General features: G+C 34.9%; 1 long non-coding RNA gene across 1 annotated transcript; it reads right to left on the minus strand.

Moving 5' to 3' along the window:
* Positions 1-547: 547 nt before the first annotated feature.
* LOC127844386 (uncharacterized) lies at positions 548-8114 on the minus strand. Its single transcript, XR_008032699.1, has 4 exons — positions 6646-8114; positions 6203-6468; positions 5656-5789; positions 548-653 (listed from the first exon to the last, which is right to left on the minus strand). It is a non-coding gene; the product is annotated as an uncharacterized LOC127844386 (long non-coding RNA).
* Positions 8115-9487: the final 1373 nt, after the last annotated feature.

Raw genomic sequence — 9487 nt, forward strand, 5'->3', positions numbered from 1 at the left:
TTATATGACGTCATTCATTGAAAGTGTGCTAAATCATATGTCATTCATTGAAGATTTGCTTAGTCATGTGACGTCATTCATTGAAACATGCATATGACGTCACTTTACTACGAGTATAAATAGTGCCAAACTTGGTTTCAGTTGCGTTATGGCACTCATTGGAAAGGGTCAAGGATAACGAGGTTAGATGACTTGATTTTTCTTTTATGCTAAGAAACGAATGACATCAGAAAACAGAAATAATATGAAACTTGAGAAATGACTTTTGTGTTAATAAAAAGCGATATTTTAATTCATGCAGTCTTTATTTTCTTTATTCAGTAGGAAATTTGTGATGTTGGCACCGTCTGACAGCCACCAGACGGACCGGCATTACATTGGTGTCAGAGTATTGGGATTAAGTTTATAGATAATTGACCCACGAAAAATAAGTTGTAAACTTGATAAAATGTTGAAATTGTGACAATGTTAATTTTTTTAAACAAGCTGTTGTGCTTGTGCTACAGAATACTGAACAGCATAGAATCTCCAAATAGAAATGAACACAAAGCATTTTGTTGTTTATTTATTATGACAATGAAAATAAAAATCTTCTGCTATTGTGTCCGGTCATGCTTGGTTGGATCGTTCCCGTCACGCATCATTGAATCGCTCTGAAATTAGATACAGAACTTAAAAATATATTGCATACATATATCACGTTTTGCTCTAAAGATTAAACAAATTAGTTAGTTTTTTTTCCTTTTAAAATTTTATATTATAAGATGGAAACGAGATCACATAGAGTAATTCATAGTCCTAAATTGTGTGAGATTAGTGTCGATAGAAGTGTTGATAGTAATGTAAACACGTATCAGGCAGATGGTAGTACAACTCTTCATGAAATTGCTACAGCAGGAGTTAGTCAGAATGATAGACAAATTTTGGATAGTTCGATAAATGAGCAAATTTTATCGAAATTGACAATGTTAGATACTTTGTGTAGTCGCATTGAAAATATGGATTCAAAACTTCTAAATATGCAATCAAGAATTCAAGAAATTGAACAACCTGACAGAGAGATCTCATTTAATTTTGCAAGAAATGTATGCAACTCTATGTTAGACACACACAGTCTGATCCACTTATTCGGAGGGATCCACTTAATAATCACAACATGAGCAATAATGTTCCTTCTCAATTTGGCTCATATAACATGCTCCCAGCACACAATGCTGTCATGCCATCTGGCAACAACAGTATCACACGTCATATGAAATTGAAACCTCAAAACTACAGTGGTGATGACGATTTGCAAGATTTCTTGACTCAGTTCGACTTGACAAGTGACATTAACAGGCAATGCAAGGTCACTGCTTTGTGAAATGACTGAACTGGAAAGGCGAGATTATCAGAGTATAGTAGTAAAGTTAAAAGCACTTTTTGGCAATGAACACAAATCTGAAGTGTTTCGCACCCAGTTAAAATCAAGGGTTAGGAACAGGAACGAAACGATTCCTGAATTAGCTCAATCAATAAGAAAATGACAAGACAAGCTTATCCAACTGCAAACATCGAAGTCATTGAAGCGTTAGCACTTGACAGTTTTATTGACGCTTTAGATAATACTGATATCAGACTTAGGCTAAGAGAAATCAGTGCTAAAAACATTTTTGAGGCTGAACAAATTGCTGTTAAAATGGAGGCTCATAGATTAGCTGACCGACAAAGAAACAGACCAGTCTTGAATGTACAGACCAGTCAAAATTCTGATCATACTAGGAAAGAAATAACACAATCCTAACCCCTAAGGCATGCACCTAACAATAACAAGCATACTGACAAATGTTCATGGGGACCCAACTCAATGCATGATAGGAATAGGAAATATGGAGATTTTAGAGACAATAGACCTAAAAATCAGTTTAGGAACAATAACAGAACCCCAAATAAAGGTTTTCGGGGAAACGAAAAGTGGTCGAACTGGAGGGATCACAGTTCGACAGTAAAACAAAACGATCCCAAATTGCATTAAATAACTTGGGATCTGAACATGGCTACTTTCTAAGTACAAAATTAGTTGACAATTGGATAGCCATGTTGGTAGATAGTGGTGCTAATGTTAGCATTCTTAGTAAACAGACAATTGAGAATTTACCATAACTTATTAAACCTAAATTAGAACCAGTTAATACTTCTTTGATAACTGTAACATGAGAGTCAACTCCATTTTTAGGCAAAACTGAAGTTGAAATTTGCATTGGTAACCAAAGGGTTAAACACACATTTCTAATTGCTGATATTAAACAAGATGGACTCTTGGGTTTAGATTTCTTGACTAAAAATAAATGTGATTAAATGTTCAGTAAAGGTTACATTGTTTTGCATGGTGAAAGAATACCTTGTATTTGGAATAGTAACCAAGTTGAGGCAAATTGTTGTCGTATTGCTGTTTCTGAAACTGTAGTAGTTCCGCCTGAGAGTGAAACTATCGTCTTTGGGAAACCATTGGATAAGATTGATAGAAATAGCGTTGGGATGTTGGAAGTCTCTCAGAAATTTGCTGAGAATAGTGGGTTAATGATAGCTCGTGTCTTAGTTGATCCAAAGGTTGGAAATATTCCTATTCGAATTGCTAACTTTGGGAAAGAACCTCAGAAAATTTATGAAAATACTATAACGGCAGTTTATGAACCAGTTACTGTAGTTGAAAGAAAATGTAGTGATTCAAGTTTTAGTGAGAGTAGTGTTGTGCCAGAACATTTGCAAGAGTTGTACGATAGGTCTTCACACAATTTAAATGAGGATCAGAAACTTAAGTTAAGACAATTGTTAACAAAACATCAAGATGTCTTCTCCAAGAACGATAGGGACATAGGAAATACTGATTTGGTTACTCATAAAATTGGTGTGGGTAATAGTAAACCAATTAAGACCTATCCCTATAGAATTCCCTTAGCAAAACGAGAAGCAGCACAACAAGAAATTGAAAAGATGGCTGCTGATGGCATTATTAAACCAGCTTGTTCTCCATGGTTATCTCCCATTCAAATTGTGACAAAAGCAGATGGTTCTCTTAGATTTTGCTGTGATTTTAGGAAACTCAATAATGTAACAGTTAAAGAAAATCAACCGTTACCTAGAATTGAAGACAATCTTGATGCTTTAGAAGGTTCAAAATGGTTTAGTTGTTTAGACCTGAGACAAGGTTTTTGGCAAATTTCTGTTGACAAAGAGAGTAGACCCATCACTGCGTTTAGTCTGCAAGGTGGAAAACAATGGCAGTTTTGTAAGCTTGCATTCGGACTTTGTAATTCCCCAGCTGTCTTTACCAGGTTATAGCAAATGACATTTTCAGATTTTATTTGGAAGACTGTTGTGTTGTATTTAGATGACATCATTGTGATGGCACGTACTTTTGATGAGGCAGTCGTTAATTTGGAAAATGCATTTATCAGGTTGAGGAAGGCAAATCTAAAATTGCATCCTAAGAAATGTGAATCGTTTCAAAGAGAAGTTACTTTCCTTGGTCATGTGATTAGTGAGAACGGGATTTCAACATGTCCAAAAAAAGGTTCAAACTGTTAAAGATTGGCCTACACCAAGATCCGTAAAGGAGGTCAAAATTTTCATAGGCTTAGTGTATTTCTATAGGAAATATATTCACAATTTCTCAACAATTGCAAAGCCATTACATGAACTTTCTGAGAAAGGGGTAAAATTTAGTTGGTCGGAAAATTATCAAGTTGCTTTTGACAAGTTAAAAGATGCCTTGATAAACAGTCCTATCTTGGCATACCCTACACAAACAGACAAGTTTGTTATTGATGTACACTCATCAAATGTTGGAACTGGGGCAGTTTTGTCTCAGATACAAAATGGACAAGAAAAAGTAATTGCTTATTACTCTAAATGTTTTTCAAAACAAGAGGTTATTGTGTTACAAGAAAAGAATTAAATGGTGTTGTTCTTGCCATTAAACACTGGCATCATTATTTGTATGGTCAGGAATTTACTGTCAGAACAGACCATGCAAGTCTGAAATGGTTAATGAATTTCAAGGACTTAGATGGACAGCTATGTCGCTGGTTAAATGTTCAAATTACAATTACAAAATTGTTTACCGACCAGGGAAATTGCACTCAAATTGTGATGCACTAAGTCGTAGACCTTGTTATGAGAGTAATTTGTTGTACTGTGAGAGAATTGAATCAAGGTATATGGAACAAAACAAGACTTGTGCTAGAATTAGCACACAATTATACCCAAATGTGACGAATTTAAACCCAAATGTGACAAATTTAAATGTGACTAAGAGTTCTACAAATTCAAAGACTAACGAGTTCGTTTTGCATAGCGTTTAATCTTTTAGTGAGACAAATTTGTTGCCACTCATATTGGTAATATTGTGTTTGCTCATTTTGAGGATCCATTGGTTATGATGGTTGTGTGTATTTGTGCTTTGTTTGTAAGGAATGTTATGGAACCAAGTTCTGGTGATAAAGAGACCAGTTCTGGGTCAGAGATACACTCCATAGTTACACCAAAGTCAGGCTTAGAACAGGTTAAGATACAAAAGAGAGTAGAACCCCCTGACAAGGATAAACACAATTCATGCAGTGTTGTTGCAATGCAGGATTTATCAGATTTGCAGCTGATTAAATCACCAGAGTGTATTGATAACACATATTGCAAGAAAACCGATTCAAAGGTGTGCAGTGTAAATGTCACCCCAGTAGAAAATAGTGGTAATTGTATTGCAAGTGAATCTAGTTGTCATACTGAATCAAATCCAGAGGATTCAGTCAATGACAAATTAAATTCTATTGACTTAAAGAATTTAGATCTAAAGGAATTGACAAGGCTACAAAAGGAAGACTCTATACTCTGTGTAGTAAGAGACTGGGTAGAAAGTGGTATTAAACCAGATTGAAATGATGTTAGTGATAAATGCCCTGATGTTAAGTATTTGTGGTACAGATGGGATTCATTGTTCTTAGAAAATGAGGTGTTGTACAGAAAATGGGAACACGAGGACAGTAGTTTGTTTGATTTGGAAATAGTTATTCCTATTAGTCTCAAGGAATACATTTTATATCAGTTACACGATAATGTTACTGCAGGACATTTAGGTGTCAAAAAAACTTTACAAAATATCAGAAAGAGGTTTTTCTGGATAGGATTGCGAAGAGATGTTGAAACGTGGTGTAAGAAATGTACAATTTGTGCAAGTAGGAAGTCTCCTCAAATGAAAAATAAAGCCCCAATGAAACAGTTCAATTGTGGTGCCAGATGGGAAAGAATTTCATAGATTTTGTTGGTCCTTTTGCACTTACGAAAAAATGAAATAAATATTTGATGGTTGTCGTTGACCAGTTTTCAAAATGGACAGAATGTGTTCCATTACCAAATATAGAAACTGTTACTGTAGCAAATGCTTTGATAGAAAAGGTCCTACAAACTTTTGGTTTGCCATTATCAATTCATACCGACCAAGGTGTTCAGTTCGGGCCCAATTTATTTAAAGAATTGTGTAATCTCTTTGGTATTAAGAAACCAGAACTACACCATATAGACCACAATTAAATGGTGGTACAGAAAGAACAAACAGAACGATTACTAGCATGTTGACTTCGTTTGTATCACAATTTCGTGACGATTGGGATCAGTATGTACCTTTCTGCTTGATGGCATACAGGTCATCTGTTCACTCTGCTACTGGTCACACCCCATATAAAATGATGTTCGGTGACGACATGAGATTGCCCATTGATCTTGTTTTTGGTCATCCTTCAGGTTCTGAAAATAGACTAAATGAAATTAGCAATGAGTACATAAACAAATTAGAGGAAAGGCTCTATGATGTGCATAATTTTGCCAGAAATAAGCTCAAACTTTCAAGTGATGTAATGAAAAAGAATTACGATTTGAAAGTTAACTTACAAACATACACAATTGGTGATAAAGTGTGGTTTTTTAACCAACAACGTAGAGTGGGTCTTAGTGGAAAACTGGCACAACAATTGACTGGACCATGTTTGGTCGTTGGAAAAGTAAATGATGTTCTATATCGTATTCAAATAACAAAACAACAAAAACCTAAAGTTGTTCACCATGACAAGTTGAAAATGTATTTTGAAGGAAATTATTAATCAGACAATGAATCTTCAATATAAATTAATCTCATTTTTTAATACATATTTTTTTTACAGAAAAGTTATACCTGCCTCGTTTGTGGGGATATCAGGTTCCCAACACGTATGAAATGTTACAATCATGTGGTGGAGCAGCATTCCGGGGTCTCCTGGAAATGTGTTCGGTGTTGTAAGGTCTTCCACCGAAACACGCCTGGCAGTGGTACGTGCCATAATCAAAAGGAGGACTATATTAGGTTTGTACAGATGACGGGCGCACGTGGAGCAGAGGCGGAGAAAGTCCTAAGCGAGTTTAAGCTGAAGGTCCCTTCACTGATAAACAAATGTTTCAGTCCTGTAACCAGAAAAGGATCATCCAAAATCCACTACGCAACAAAGTGAAAAAATCTGCCCAGAAAAAATTGAATTGATTGAAATAAATGTTGGAGGAAAATTATTTATTACCACAAAACCCACCATTGAAAACACCAACATCAAGTACTCTAACCTAATTGATCGAGATCCAACTTACTTTGACATTATCCTGAACCATCTCAGATATCAACACAGCAGAAATGCCACATCTCTTTGGACGTTCTTCCAAACACCAGGCGTGAATTGGCTTGCGTAAGCCTAGAGGCAAAATTTTATGGATTGAATGCCCTTGTTAAGATGTGTGATGAAAAAAGATCTAATTTGAAATTGTGAACAGTGGAGATTGAAAATGAAATTGAATTAAGCTAAAGGACAGTTAATGTTTCCTTGTTATTTATTTTTTTTAAGTTAATGTTGAAGAATATTTATAATCCAAATGGTTATAATTCATCTGTCAAGGTATTTCTTAAAATGTTTGGTATTTGTCTTCATGGTCACGTGACTTGTGATGATGTTCACATGTTAGGCATCTATTCATCATAATGTTGTGCCGGTGCCCAGCCTATAAAACGCGCACATACCTCGTGACTGGGAACCAGCGACAAATCGGTATAGTGCATGCTGGGCAGCACGAGTTTGTACGGTCTCTTGTGCACGGGACGTTGAGGTGAGTAGATGTGTTTATGTGCCTATGTCCCAATGTGAGTATTGTGTGAGGAATTGTGAGCCTGTATATTTTATATGTTATTGTATTGTATATGTGTGTCTGTAACTGTGAGCCTGTAACTGTGAACCTGTGCGTGTAACCCTGAGTACATTAGTAGTTCCAGGGGGTTAAGCCTGTGTATGTTAGCCAGTGTCTAGCTGTGAGCCTGTAAGTATTGTATTATATTGTATTTTATGTGTGTTCAACACGTAATTACCTGGAAGGCCATTCCCAGAAGATATAAGTGAGTCTGGACTGTGTATGTGAGTCTGTGAGTTGCCTGTGATTGTGTCATTGACACGTATTTCCCTGGAAGTGTATTCCCAGAAGTATATGTGTATGTAAGCCGGTGACTGTGTGTTTAAGTACGTATATTTGCCTGGAGGTGTATTCCCAGAAGTACATGTATAGTGCCATTTCGTGACGTGGACGAGCCGACGAGTTCCCTCGAAGACGACGAGGACGTTTGGTGCCATCCTGACGTGGATTCCAGTCAATGCCCATGTGAGTAGCGTATTTAGTGTCGTTGCTAGTGATTGTTGTTATTATATTAAAATTGTATTAAAACCCACGAATAGCTAACCGGTGAAAACACTACAATAATTTTCATGAAATAATTGCTTACATAAGATAAACTTCGTTGTAGAAAATGCTATGAATGAATTACCTTTCGTTATATTGGATAATTGTGAACGAATGATGTTTGTGAATGTGTGATGTGTTTTCGTTATGAACTTACGATAAAGATATTTCAAACAAAGAAATGTGTTGATTATTGGTTATATTGCAAACAAAAAGCATTGCAGATATTAGATCGTGTACTTGCTATTTCTTTTTGATGATAACTGATAAGAAAATCATTCTTCAAATAGCCGGATTTCAATGGATCTGTTTCATCTGAAAATGCTGTCGCCATTTTCTTCAAATTTGTAAAACGGAAATGCTGGAAACGGAAGTGAAAGTAGAGTAATTAACTCTAAGATGGGAAATTAAATAAAAGGTTTGGTTACATACTACCATACAAATAGTACTTTCAAACTTCTAATTGGGGACCAATTCCTATAGGAGGGGGCAATGCTATGACCTATGTCAATGCCTATTATTACCTTTAACTAGTCAGTTACGATGTACACATAGTACGATTGTCAATGTCATGAGTAAATCATTGTTTATTCTATAATTATTAAATGTTATACTAGTATAATCAATATAATGATATATTGATAAGTTCTTTGCATATTATTTATTAATTCATCATATTATAATGATTACCTTTGTCATAAATTACATTTAACTCGCAAGTATTTCGCGGTATTTTCTCTTTTCCGCCATCTTGAATGTTTACTATTATATGACGTCATTCATTGAAAGTGTGCTAAATCATATGTCATTCATTGAAGATTTGCTTAGTCATGTGACGTCATTCATTGAAACATGCGTATGACGTCACTTTACTACGAGAATAAATAGGGCAAAACTGTCGTTTGGTTTCAGTTGCGTTTTGGCACTCATTGGAAAGGGTCATGGATAACGAGGTTAGATGACTTGATTTTTCTTTTAGGCTAAGAAACGAATGACATCAGAAAACAGAAATAATAGGAAACTTGAGAAATGACTTTTGTGTTAATAAAAAGCGATATTTTAATTCATGCAGTCTTTATTTTCTTTATTCAGTAGGAAATTTGTGATGTTGGCACCGTCTGACGGCCACTATATATATTTATATATATAATATATTATATATATATATATATATATATATATATATATATATATATATATATATATATATATATATATATATATATATATATATCGTAAATCCTAGTTAAGTATTTCTACAGCATGTAAACTTCAATGACTGACTGTAATTACTTCCTTAAGTATATAAAAAAACAATTTCTAATATGCCTCAAACATGCTTTCTTGACAATAAGCAGCATTACTAGCGATCATCCAAGGCAAATCTTATAGCTATGGGTGGTACTCGTTTTAATAGCTGATACAAAATTAAATTCAAGAGGTTAAATATAAATGTTCGTTTATAAAAAAAATACTTGATTATGGTAGTCTTCAATTATTTTGCACAAACAGAATATTCTGTGGATACAACCGTAATGTTTAGGTGGCATGTCCAATATATCGGTATACTAACTGTGGTTTTATGTATTTGATCCGGAATATGATCAAGCCATTATTTCACTGTATGACACAGGTGGAGAAAAGTTGCAATGCAACATGTTGCCAACAGAATTGAACATCTTTTCGGTGTCACAGATTGTTTTAAAATTTC

The sequence above is a fragment of the Dreissena polymorpha genome, chromosome 9, assembly GCF_020536995.1.
Source record: "Dreissena polymorpha isolate Duluth1 chromosome 9, UMN_Dpol_1.0, whole genome shotgun sequence".
NCBI classification, from domain to species: domain Eukaryota; kingdom Metazoa; phylum Mollusca; class Bivalvia; order Myida; family Dreissenidae; genus Dreissena; species Dreissena polymorpha.